This window comes from Peromyscus leucopus, chromosome 6 (genome assembly GCF_004664715.2).
Source record: "Peromyscus leucopus breed LL Stock chromosome 6, UCI_PerLeu_2.1, whole genome shotgun sequence".
In the NCBI taxonomy this organism is placed as follows: domain Eukaryota; kingdom Metazoa; phylum Chordata; class Mammalia; order Rodentia; family Cricetidae; genus Peromyscus; species Peromyscus leucopus.
Window position 1 is genome coordinate 6,662,980 of NC_051068.1, and position 13,407 is coordinate 6,676,386.

Sequence of the window (13,407 nt, forward strand, 5' to 3'; positions counted from 1 at the left end):
ACTTTATGAAGTGTATTTATTCATATCATATCTCTGTAGCTGTGCAGAAGCACTAATTTTACCTAGCCAAAGACATGTAACAAAATGTTCTTTAGGGTGCTCAGGCAATTCTTATTTTCTGTGCATATTTCTCTCTTCTAAATCATGTTTTGTCCTTTGGTGTTGTTTGAGAACTTCGTACATGCAGATAATGCATTTTGATCTAATCAATCGCCCCTTCCTCCTTCGCATTTCCTCTTCCGTCCCTGCCACACCACTTTCCCCTCCAGACTTCCTCCTTCGCAGTTCCTCTTCCGTCCCTGCCACACCACCTTCCCCTCCAGACTTCATATGCTGTGTAACTCCACCTGTTGCTGCCTTAAGACCACCTACGAGAACATGGGTCTCTGAAGAAAACCGATTCCTTCTCCCCAGGCATGCATCAAGTGCCAACAGCTTCTCAGCTAGAGATGGGCAAATTATTTTTCTGTACGCATTGATGTTAGCCTATGAAAGGAAACCCACACACATCAGGTGCCTTGCGGAGAGAAGGCTAGGGATGGACCTGTGGCTCCCACTGGTGGGCCAAGCCTGGAGGCACGTGATCTGGAAAGTGGGCGGGCCACGAGCCGGGTCGTTTCATTCCGAAGAGCCCTCTGAAGCTCTCCAGCAGGTTGGCCTAGGACTAGGACCGTTGGCGCAACAGATGCTGTGGCGGGCCTGAACCACACAGGTAGGAAGAGGCTGCTGTGCCCCGAGAGCAGAGCAGGTGGCAGGCTTGGTGGAGGAAAAGGGGGACTGTAGGGGAAGCTTGAGCGGCGACAACCAAGATCTCCTCTTTAATTTCTCAGGCAGAAGGGGAAACGAAGAAATATTGCTCATGGACTGATGCAGAGAGGGGCAGTTCAAAACTGATGCCCTGTTTAGGAACCTCTTAGCCTTCCTCACACTATTTTCATCCCATCTCTACTGATATGAGAAAGGCTAAAGTCCTACGCTGTTTGACGAGTAACACGCGCTTCCTATTTTCGTTTTCCTTTATCATAACTGGTATTCCTTGGTGAAGGGTATGGATTGAGAACATCTGTTCTGGTAGATGATGATTGCCATGCTCTGGATTTTATCGTTTGTGACTAACTCTGTACGTGGCATTACTATGAGCTGAAGATATTAGCTGTAAGTCTGGCATGATGGCTTCTACATATACTCTCAGCACTTGGGAGGCTGGGTCAAGAGGATTGCCATGAGTTCCAGGCCAGGCTGGGAACAGTCAGGGAGTGAGTTCCAGGCCAGTCTGAAGTGTAAAGTGAAACAAGGTGGATACGTGGATGGATGGATGGATGGATGAATGGGTGGATGGACAGACAGACAGGTGGACACACAAGGAGTGTAAGGAGATCAATCTAAGCTCTTCTCTATAATATAGAAACCATGTCATCTTTTTATCCTTACATACCCAGCATGAAATATGACTGATTAGACAGAGTGGATGGATACCCATCCCAGAGAGCTTTCCTTCAAAGGTGGCTCAGCATGAGCAGTAAAAAACAGCTTTAAATCTTTATTTAATACAATTTACATTTCATATTCTTCACCTATAAAATATTGATAGGCATCAGCAAAGGTCTCTTTTTAAACACTAGGGGAGTGCTTGTCATTTTAGTAAAGCCACTAATTTGAAGTGCTTGAAAACTTCACATGGGCTGATAAATAATTTTGTATGGCCTCTTTTGGTTTAATGTTATACACACTGAAGGGCTAGAGTGAGCTTTAATGTTATACATGCCGGTGAGAGCTTGAATGCGGGAGGAACTCTTTTCCGTGGACTGTGATGGCCATGACTGCTTTCTGCCGGCACAAGGCTTTTCAGTTTTCCTTTATGTGTGACAGACAGAGGCTGAAAATTTCTTGTAAGGAAAAATTAAAGCTAGAAGAATGTACTAAACGTAAGAGGGAGAGAAAGGTCAAAGCACTTGAGTCTGCCTGGCTGTAGGTCTGTCATCGCCAGAGACCATATCACTGTCTATCCTGGCATCCTGGCACACAGTGTGCGCTCTGAGAGGCTGGTGCTGATGTGGGAGAAGGAGGCACAGCTGGAGGCAGGCACCTGCTGCCTGATCACACACACACACACACACACACACACACACACACACATACACACAGACACACACACACACAGACACACACACACATACACACACAGACACACACACACACACATACACACACACATACACAGACACACACACATACACAGACACACACACACAAACACATACACACACAAACACATACACACACAAACACACACAGACACACATACACATACACAGACACACACACACAGACACACACACACACACACACATACACACACACATACACACAGACACACACACACATACACAGACACAGACACACACACACAGACACACACACAGACACACACAGAGAGACACACACAGACACACACAGACACACACACACACACACACACACACACACACACGGATTAAGCATTTCCAAAGCTCTTCTGTGAATGTGCGGGTCTGCCTAACTTCACCGGTTGCCATGGTGAGCAACACAAACATAATCAAGGTTGAATTGAGATGTTGTTTTGTTCCACAAGTGGACTTTTTACTGAAGTACAGATCCAGCATTGTTCAGTCTGTTATTCATCTGTGTTATTATAACCAAATGGTAAAATCTTCCCATCTGGTCATTTTCAAAGAGATTTTAAAAGCCATTCAAGAGAAGAAGAAAGAGAAAGAGAGAGAGAAATTTTTTTCTTACCCACAGTTGATGATGAGAGTCACTTTTGAAGTTGTAACTTCAAAATGATAGGTTGCCTGTGCCCTCATGAATGCCCCGGCCCATGTGTATATGGGCAGCTCTAATATGACTCCATATATCACAGCAAAAGGAAGACAAAACTGGGAGGGAGATGTAGGAGACTCAGGGGGAGGCAGGAAGGGAGGCGGCGGGGGATATGCTCAGGATGCTTCCAATATGTATTTCATCTGCAAAGAGTCAGCTTGTTAAAAAGAATGGGAGAAACTGTGGATTGTTCATCTGAAGAGGCAAAGCAGTGGCTGGCAGGCTGATGAAAGCCTAGAGGAGACACCACATGACCTCGAAATGACCTCCAGGTCTCAACCCAAGTATATTGCTCACTGCAAGAAAATATTTTTCTAACTATGACAAAGCGTTTAATGCCATCCTCCTTTTACATAGAATTTGACTGTGAATTGTTTTTTTCTTATTATTCTTCTTTTATGTGACATGTCAGTTCAAAACAGATGACGAGGTATCCCAGCAGTGGAAAGCCAGGGTAAAGAGAGTGATCAAACACCATATGCAAAGGGGGTTTAAAGCCCTTTACATCAGGGAGCCCAGAATATTGTCTCTCAACTAGTCTAGGATATATTGAGTCATCTCCTTGGAAAGTAGCATTGAAGTTGTAACATTTTGCACCCATAAACAGTCTTGCTGAGTTTTTTTCAAAGATGTTATAAAATAAAATATTATAGCAGTCTGGCTTAAAGATCTCCAGAATAGAGACTATAACTTATCACTGCTCTGGCTAAATTTCAAAATACACATGATAAATGAGCATGAGCCATCTGTCCAATGCTAGGAACATTTCCTAATTGTCTAATTTTTAAGAAATTGCTGAGCAATAATAACAGAAATAATAAAAATGACAATCATGATAAAATAATAGTTAGCATTTATTAGGCAGTTACTTAGATCAGGCAACCCTCCTCTGTGCTCAAACACAAGGTTGCAACCATCCTTAACCTCTTTTGTAAATGAGGATGCTGAGGAGTCCACAGTGTGACCAAGCAGCGTCATTCCAAACTCTCTGTATGATGGGATTGTTGTAAAATGGCCTGGGAGATAAAGACATGCTTTTGCCTCCCCATCTTTAAAAGTGTCCAGGGCTTGATGGATTGGTGTATTATTTGATACACTACAGGCCTATGTACAACTTTCTTGAAATGCTCAGGACTGATGGATTTGGAGCCACTAATATTTCACGATTCAGGCAGTCTCAGAAGGTCAATGAGCTGATTTTCCCCAGAGAAGTGTTAGAATGTGTCCCTTCACCTTGACTGGTGGACCTGAAGCTGAAGTCACACTGTGACCCAGAATTGCGTGACAAGTGGAAAACTGATATGGCTGTAAGTGGATCATTTGCAAGAAAATGCTCCCAGAGATGAGCGGTACAGTGGATGAGTGGAAGTCAGAGCGGCCCACTCCAGTCCTTCCTGTGGCTTTCTTTGTTGTTACCTCCTGCTGTTTGTTTTGGATTGACCTAAGTTGTACACACATGCCTTTCAAGACTAAGCGCTGGCATATAGGATTAAATTTAAGAAGATTAATTTCTTCCTACAAGAAGAGATTGTGGCTTTCCTTTTTTAAAGGTGTGTTTGGAAAAATAGCGTTAAAAATATTTGTCTAGCTTTTCTTTGGACGTCTTTAGCTTATTCCTCTTGAGGACCAAAGCTGTACAGGGCAGTTTTAAAGTTTCTGGCACTCGACCTGGGCCTGAGTCTCTCGCTAGACTAGTTTTCTGTAGGAAATTCTGCATTGTGGGTGTTCATCCGATTTCCCATGCATGAATGCTCTGATGCTCACCCACCACTTCTCATTTAAACTCCTATTAGCCAGCATTCAGGCGGAAGAATTCAACATTGTCTTTAAAGACCACTTAAGTTGCAGCCAGAGAAGCCATTGTATTGTCATTCTCTCTCTCAAAAAGAGAGAGAGAGAGAGAGAGAGAGAGAGAGAGAGAGAGAGAGAGAGAGAGAATTGTGATCTTAATTTGTTAGAAATCCACGTGATTTTGTTAATGTGGAGTTGTCGGCAAAACCACTACATAATGTCTGCCTCACAAGCCCGTTGTACAGACACTTGGAAACTTGAACATAAGATGTAGAAAATAAGAACTGGAATGTTCCAGTCATCTCCATGTTTGCTCACAGGGAGAAATACATAAACATCACGTGCTCTCTTAGCAGCTTGTTTATTGGCTCTCAAAAATCCAGGTCTGTCAATAACTCCTTATTGTTTGTCTTTACCAGTGCCATCAGCAGTTAAACAGTCACATTATACACGATGACTACTACTTGATTGAGTGGAGGGATATGTACATTAGGGTTGACCATTAGACATGTACACCACTTCAGTTGCACAGATTTGCACGGAAGTCTTCTCCATGGTGCAGGCAGGTTTTGTTTTGTTTGTTTTGTTTTGTTTTGTTTGTTTTGTTTTGTTTTGTTTTGTTTGTATTGTTTTGTTTTGTTTTGTTTTAATCAGTCCTGGGGTATAAAACAGAAGTCTAGCCTCCCACGGGAGCATTCTCTTTGCCAGTTAGCACTTCCTCCCCCGCTTTTCTCCCCTCGCTCCCGTCACAGGTTGCTCTTCACGCTACCATCTGTCTTTTGCCATAGAACTTAATTGACCAGAACCAGTGGATGGCTTCCCTGTTGCCAGGCTTGTTCTGATCTTTCAATGGCGAGTTCCATTTTTCCCCATCCTCACTACTTCTCAGCCCCATTCCCTTTCTCCAGGCCTTTCAGAGCCCTGCTGTGCCGTCAGGAACAGTGGAAGGGAGTTTGAGGAAGAAGAGACAGGGGAGAGTCACTCCAGGTCCTGTCAGCTCTGCCTCCCGGCTTGACAGCACTGCTTCTGTCTGGGGTAGTCTTACCTGGAAACTCACTGCGCAGGTCTAGGTTGAGAGCAGAGGCAGACAATTGATTTTAGATTAAAATACATCGAGTAGACTCTGGAGGCCCCATTTATGCTATGTTAGAATACAGAAATTGGGGAAAGGGACTGTAAAACTTTCCAGTAAAAGTGAATTTGGTAATGATTTAATCACTACTCTGATGGGAATGGGAAGATAGCTCAAGAATTAGCTGCTCTTACAGTGGACCCAAGTTCAATTCCCAGCACCGCATGGCAGCTCAAAACTCCAGTTCCAGGGGATCCTTTGCCCTCTTCCAGTCTCTGTGAATACTAGGCACACAGGCAGTGCATGGACATACGTGTAGGCAAAACATCCATCCATACACACACAAAACAAAACAGAAAAACCAAACAACCAAACCCCACACACTTCACTCACTGGGTAGTATTTAAGAAGGCTGACGTCCAGGTGACCTTCAGTTCTGTTTTCCTTTTTGAATGGTCATAGTTTCATTCCTTCTCAATACAGAGGAGAAGAAAGACCCCGTTACCACCAGATAATGAGGAGCCTTGTCCCATTGTGTCTGGTCCTTACTGGCTTCATTGTGATATGCTCTTTCCCACCTTTTCACAAAGACTGGGGCCGACAGCTCCCTTACCATGAGGCCTTTAATCACCGAGTTTCCCCAAAATTTCAGCTTCTCATGACCTTTGCTAATATAAACCTTTTAGATAACACATAATGTACACTTTTCAATATCCACAAATTAAAAGTATTTTCAAATTGCTGGCACCAGTTTATGTTCATAGCTGCTGTGTGAGAGTTCTAGTTACATTGTAAAGCCACAAGTATTTACTGTTGTCTATCATTTTAATTATAACTATTGAGATGGATTTGTTGTGGTAATAGACCTCTAATTTCAACTTACATATCTTGTTGATGATGATTACTGAAATTGGTAGTCTTTCTATACATTTATTGGCCATTTGGAGATTCCCTTTTTTGGCATACCTATTAATATTTGGGGATCATTCCACAATTGGGTCATCTGCCCTTTTCATGTTTATCTGTAGAAGTCCTTTGTATGTGATAGGCATGAATCCATGTCGGATGCATGTGTTACAGATGCACATGTTACAGATACTTTCCCTGTTCTGTGAGTTACCCTTCCATCTTTCAATAGTGGGTTTTGATGAACAAGAGTCATTACAGGTTCTGTGTCCTTTCTCCAAAAATGCAGAGAACCAGAAGTTTTATTTTTCAGTTTGTGATACTTACACATAAGACATAGATTTATACATAGGAAGGGATTTCAGGCTTACACATGTATTACATTTGTTTAACATATACCTTCAACTGTATAGTCTTTATAGTGTCCCTGTATTTTGACCACATCTTGTCACACAAGGAATTATTTGCTTGTGATATCTTGTCAGCCCTCCTTAAGTTTCAGAACTTGGAGGATTTAGACTTCAGATTTGGGATTTTCAGGTCAGAGATGCTTAATTTGCACTCACAACATAGTGGATTTCATTGTTTGGGTCCAGCCTAAGAAATCCTTTCTTACCCTAGCCGTGAAAATGCTTCCTTGTCTTCTAAAGATGTGAATAGTCCTTTTATGTTTAGTTTTCCAGTACATTTACAGTTTCTGTTTTGTGCATTTTTATGTAAATTTGAAGTTAAAATTTTCTCTATGTCCCCTACACCAAGTACCACTTATTTTAAACATCACAATTCTACCTGGGCATCTCATTACAAATGGAATGACCATGTGTGTGTAAATGTATTTCTGGGCTTTCTATTCTGTTTGGATGGTAGGACTATTTATCCTTGCATTGAGGGCTGCCCTAATTACCACAGCAGGATTTATGCCAGCTCTTGGTGTCTGGCTGTTTTAAGTTGTCCAGATTTATTTATTCTTTTTCAAGATTAACAGGGCAGTTCTTAACCTTCTACATATATATAAAATGTAAATTTTAAATTTGCTGCCTCTTTGCTTGTGAGTGAGGCATAACCCATTGTGGTAAAGATTTCGGATGCACTTGGAAAAACTGCCCACTGTGTGGTTCTTGACTCAGGTGTTAAGTCAAGTTTGGGCCTCATTTTACACAGTTTCCCTACACTGACCTGGTCCCGCCACTTCCTTTTTCCTTTTCTTTCGCTTCTAAGCAATTGAAGAACATGCATTATATTTCCCCGCTATGACTGGAAATTTGTCAATCTCTCCCTCTTTAGAATTTTGTCATTATGGATTTTAAAAACCATGGTATTAATAGTACCAATTTAAAGCAGTGATTTTTTTCTTGCCTCATCCTCATTTCATAATAAACTTCCTATGCCCATTAGAGTGAGGAGACAGGCTCCAAACAGATCCACAATAAAGCATTGTTAATGCCTGTCCCCAAGAATGACATACTCTAGTGTACTCCCACTTAAGGTAGCTGTGCCTGCCTGCACAAAATCTGCAGAGCTTTGAGCCCTGGAGCTTCCTGTCAGGCAGCGGAAAGGAGCTCACAAGGCCCAGTCCCTGCCCCAGAGTTTATACACAGTTAAAGGCTGAGGAAGAAGGGGAGATAGACATCTTCAGTTAGGTAGCCATTGGTAAACTGCCTACGCTCCTGTGGAGAAACCTCACCCTTTCTTCTATAAGCATCCTAATGAAGCACATTTAGTCACAAAACAAACAAATAATAAATAAATAAACAAACAAATAAATAAATAGAATGGCTTATGTGGGAACCCACAGAGGCTATCTAGTGAGAACTTACTCAGGGTCCACGAATCTGAGCTTGCTTTACCCAGCAGGGCTGCATAGGAGATGATTTGGTCATGGGCGTGGTCACCTGGTGTTTGGAAAGGTCTGCACTTGGCTGTGCAGTGTGCTTTCACCTAGCAAGGGGGAGGTCTTTTGCCCCACTCCTTGGCATGTTATAAAAAGTCCTTTTGAATAAAGCCTCAAGGCCATTGGGTATTGACCAGGCCCTCCCGAAGCTATCCTGTTTCTGTCTTTCTTCTCATCGTCTAGGTCTCTCTTTCTGTCTATCATTTCTTATCCCTCTCTCCTTCTCTTAAGAACCCTTCAAAAGGTGGGAGCTGAACTCCCACAGGTATGAAAGTAGATGGGGTTAGCTGGGAGCAGGAAGGGTGTCAGCAAGAGTGGTAGGTAAATAAAAAGGGGAGATGGGGGTTAGTGAGACCATTCAGCTGGTACAGGTGCTGCCCCCAGGCCTGACAACTGAGTTTGATCCCTGAGACTCTCAGGGTCAAAGAAGAGAACTGTACGTTGTCCTCTGACCTCCACAAGCACAGTGTGGCACATGCGTACACACATGAACACTCACACACACACATGCAACTCACACTAAATAAACAGCTCTTAATTTTTTTAATTAAATAGATGGTAATGGAGTGAACATGATCAAAATATATATGTATATGAAAACATCAAAATGGAATCTGTCATGTCTAGTTAATATATGCTAACACTTTTGTATGATTAAACAATAAATAAATGAACAATGTTAAAGACAAAACAAGTAGAGAGACTGCAGCGTCCTTGACATAAAGTAACATGAACCTTGAGTTAGAAGAGTCCCTTCAAGGCCAGGATTCATGTTTCCCAGGAACAGGTGAAGTTGTCATGGGAACTTCCTGCAATGGAGTCACTTGCCCTGAAATCAGAACGGTGGCATGGCTGGCTGTGGTGGCGTTTGCAAAGAGGACATCTATCTTCTCCTGAACTGTGAGGGCCAGTCCTACGGAGGACCCTGCTGCCGGGACCCTCCACGCAGAGGCACTGGCTGCAGGTGGGAACACGGCAGAAGGGCAAGGCCCATCCCCCTCTTGTAGCCTTGTGGGGTTTCTCCTACCCTGTATGAAAAGAGCTCATTTCCAGCCAGCTGGAGTTGTTGAAATGGCGCCTGCAGAGTTCAGTTCCAACATCAGAACCCAGTGGGTTCGGAGCTGGCAGACAGTAAGTTAGCAACTGGCACACCTTCTCTGCTTCCAGTTGAGCTGCTTGCCGCTCTGTGTGCTCTGATATTAACAGAGCCATCCCTCATCCTGGTTGATGGCTGTGTGCTATGCCCTTCTGCAAGGCTTTGTTTTCACTTTTCTGTTCTTCTATGTAAGGAATGTGTCTCCTAGACAGAATATAGTTAGGGACTGTATTTTTCTTCCAAGATAACAGTCATAGACTTAATTAAGATATTAGTACTTGCAAATCTAAAATTTATCACAGGTGTATTTTGGTTGCTATCTACCATATCTGGGTTCTGTTTGGCCCCTTTGTTTCTTACCCTTTGGGGCTAATGAATGCATTGCATGATCTCTTTTGTTCAGTTGGTATATGTTTCACATTAGTCACTGCTTTTGGTGTTTGAGACAGGATCTTGTACAGCTCAGACTCACCTCCACTGGACGGCCTCGAACTGCGGATTCTCGCACCTCCACTGCACTGCGTTAGAGCCGTGTGCCACCACTCTGGTTTCTGTGGTTGGTGGTGCTGAGGATGGAAGCACCTGCCTTGTATATGCTGTACAAGTACTCTAATAACTTCGCTTTGTACTCAGCTCCAGTTGTTACACATTTTGATCATTCCTTGATGTCTACTCTACAAATTACAACATGAATCCTTTATTTATTACATTCCAAATCAATTAATTTTAGTAAATCCATACAAATTTTCAAACTCTAGGATACTTTAACTCCATTACCCTCTCCAATATTTTGTATCATGTTCACTATTATTGTTATCCTATATACATTTTAAATCTTATAGACATATTTCCTGTTTTCTAATTATGAATAGTTACATTTACTTTTTTAGAAATTTCATACCTTGATATAACCTATCTTAATCCTATCCATCCCAGCTCCTCTTCCCATCCCACCAACTCTCAATACATCCCTCTCTTGCCTTCATGTCCTTTTACATTCTCTTATTTTTAATGACCCATTAAGTTCACTCACAAATGTATAGGCATAGGACCATCTAACTGAGATAGGAAAAACCTACCAATAGCCATATTCCTAAAGAAAGGTGGCTCCCTCTTCCCTAGCAGCTCTTCCTTCATCTAGGTGTGAGGCCTCCTGAGTCCCACCTTCGCTCATGTTGGAATGGTGACTGAATCGATTTTATGCAGGTTTTATAACCTTAGCTGCAGTAAATTAATGAGTCCAGCAGCCACATCATATCCAGAAGACAGACTTTCTCAGAAGCACTACCGATCCTCTGGCTTTTCAATTATTTCTGCCCTCTCTTCCATGATGTTCAGTGAGTCTTGGGGTGGGTATGGGGGTTGTTATATATGTCACATTTAGGGCCAAGCCCTTAAGAGTCACTTCTTCTAAGCACCATGACAGTTATAAGTCTGTATTAAACTACCCACTGCAGTAAGAATCTTCTCTGGCTGCAGCTGAAAACAGCACTCATCTGTAGACATAAATAATTAGGGACAGTTTAATAACCCATCCATTTAACAAAACAACAGTAGTGGTTCCTGCTGGGGTCCAGGCCTCAAATCCAACCTAAACACTGTCTGTTGCCTCCTTAACAGTCAGGCCACTATTATGCCTGTAGACAGCCTTTGTCTGGTAGGTGGGCATTGTAGTATGCAGGGTCAACCCTGGGTAAGACCATTGATGATTTTTCTCCACAGCAGCCTGTATAACACCTTAAAATAGTACCTACATGACACTCTGAAAGCTAGCCAACAAGGAGGAAGCTTTCAGGTCAATTCCCATTCGATTTCTTGTAGCAATATTTCTGTTTTATTGTTTAATGTGGTCAATCAGCTGTCAGTATATGCACTGTATGTGTTTGTTTACAATTACCTTTTATGACCTCCATTGCCTCCATAATTCCCTAGGGCTTCTGCTTCACTCTTTATGTTCCTTGTGGGGCTCCTAAAACACTTTGTCTAAAATTCTTTCCTAGATTTTCCATTATTTTATTCCTGTTAAATTTAGATATTTTGTTTTTATTGTTTGAGTTTACAATCCTAGCTTCTGATATATTTAATTTATATTACAACTAATTTAATGAGTTAATTTCCAATAGAACATTTCTCAGTTTTAGAATTTTCATTTAATCTTTTCTTCATAAATTCCAGTGATCTCTGTTACCAACATCTTTATAACCCCTCCCTCTCATCTTGAATAAATTAGTTATTTTAAGTTCCTTAGCTAATTTCAACATCTTATTCACCAATGAGTGAATCTGTCATCTACATATTCTTTTGTTTTTTATTATGTGATCACAAAAATTTTACATAATTAATATTTTCTGTTGAATGCTGAAGATTGTGTTTGGAAAATTAGTGATGATACACATGGTTAAACTCATTCTATATCTCTATATAATCTCTATAATGAATTAACCATTCACAAAGCAGATGACACAATGGATCATTGTAGATAACATGTGTGATCTAACTGGAACTGGAACTCACTATGAGGACCAGGCTGGCTTTGAACTCATGGAACTCCACCTGTTTCTGCCTCCCAAGTGCTGGGGTTAAATGCATGTTATCATGTCTAGATCATTTTAATTTTTTGAACAGTTGTTCTAGTTAACTTCTCCATTGTTGTGATAAAACTCCGAAAGTAACTTGGGGAGGAAAGGGTTTATTTGGCTTATGAGTTACAGTCCATCACAAAGGGGAGACAAAGCAGGAACCCAAGGCAGGAGTTGGAAGCATTAACCATGGAGGAGTGCTCTTACTCGCCTGCTTCCCATGGCTTGCTCAGCTACCTTTCTTATACAATCCAAGACCACCTGCTCAGAGATAGCACCACCCACAGTGGGCCACCCCACCATTAATCAAGAAAACGCCCCCCCAGATATGCCCACAAGCCAAAATGATGGAAACCACTTGCCAGCTGAGGTTTCCCCTTAATTCCCAGATTGTGGAATTCTCTAGACTGTGTCTTTGACTACCCCCCCCCAAAGATCATCACAACAATGATACACAGTGTCTTAGTTAGGATTTCTATTGCTGTGAAAAGACACCATGACCTTGGCAACTCTTATAAAGGAAACCATTTAATTGGGTGATTTACAGTTCAGAGGTTCATTCAATGATCATCATGGTAGGACATGGTGGCATGTAGGCAGACACGGTGCTGGAGAAGTAGCTAAGAGTCTTACATCTTGTGGGCAACAGGAAGTGGTCTCTCTCACTGGGAGACCTCAAAGCCTGCCTCCACAGTGACACATTTTCTCCAACAAAGGCACACCTCCTAAGAGTGCCACTCCCTATGAGCTTATGGGGGCCAATTACATCCAAACTCCCATACACAGTTTATTTTTTGAATAATTAGACATAACCTAAATGCCAAACAACATGGGAATGATTAAATAAAATACAGGTAATATTATCCCTTATACCTTTTGGACCCAAATTTAATCAGGCTCTGTTCCATGTTGAGTGAGAGGCAGTCCTGGAGGACGCACTCCTCTGGCTCACCAGGTTCTCAAGAGTTTCAGCAGAAGGTCTAGCTCCATTCCAACCATTTCTCTGTATCTTTGTCTCACACAACTATCAAAACTTCATAGTGCTTTTTAGAAGTTTCAACTTCAGCCTCCTGTTCAATGTAACACCCACAACTGTGGTGATATTGTGTACCCCCAAATATTGTGCACCCTAATAAACTTATCTGGTATCAGAAAATTGAACAGCCACTAGATATAGAGGCCAGAAAATGGTAGCACACACTCCTTTAATCCT

The 13,407-nt window shown here is 42.0% G+C and overlaps 1 protein-coding gene across 1 annotated transcript in view; it reads left to right on the forward strand.

Annotated features, from left to right (window-relative positions):
• The first annotated feature begins 618 nt into the window (after positions 1-618).
• Positions 619-13,407, forward strand: part of Spata16 (spermatogenesis associated 16) — a 272,366-nt gene continuing 259,577 nt past the window's right edge. The window contains exon 1 of the mRNA XM_028875802.2: positions 619-712. The gene's annotated coding sequence lies outside the window, so the exon portion shown is untranslated. The remainder of the gene's footprint in view (positions 713-13,407) is intronic.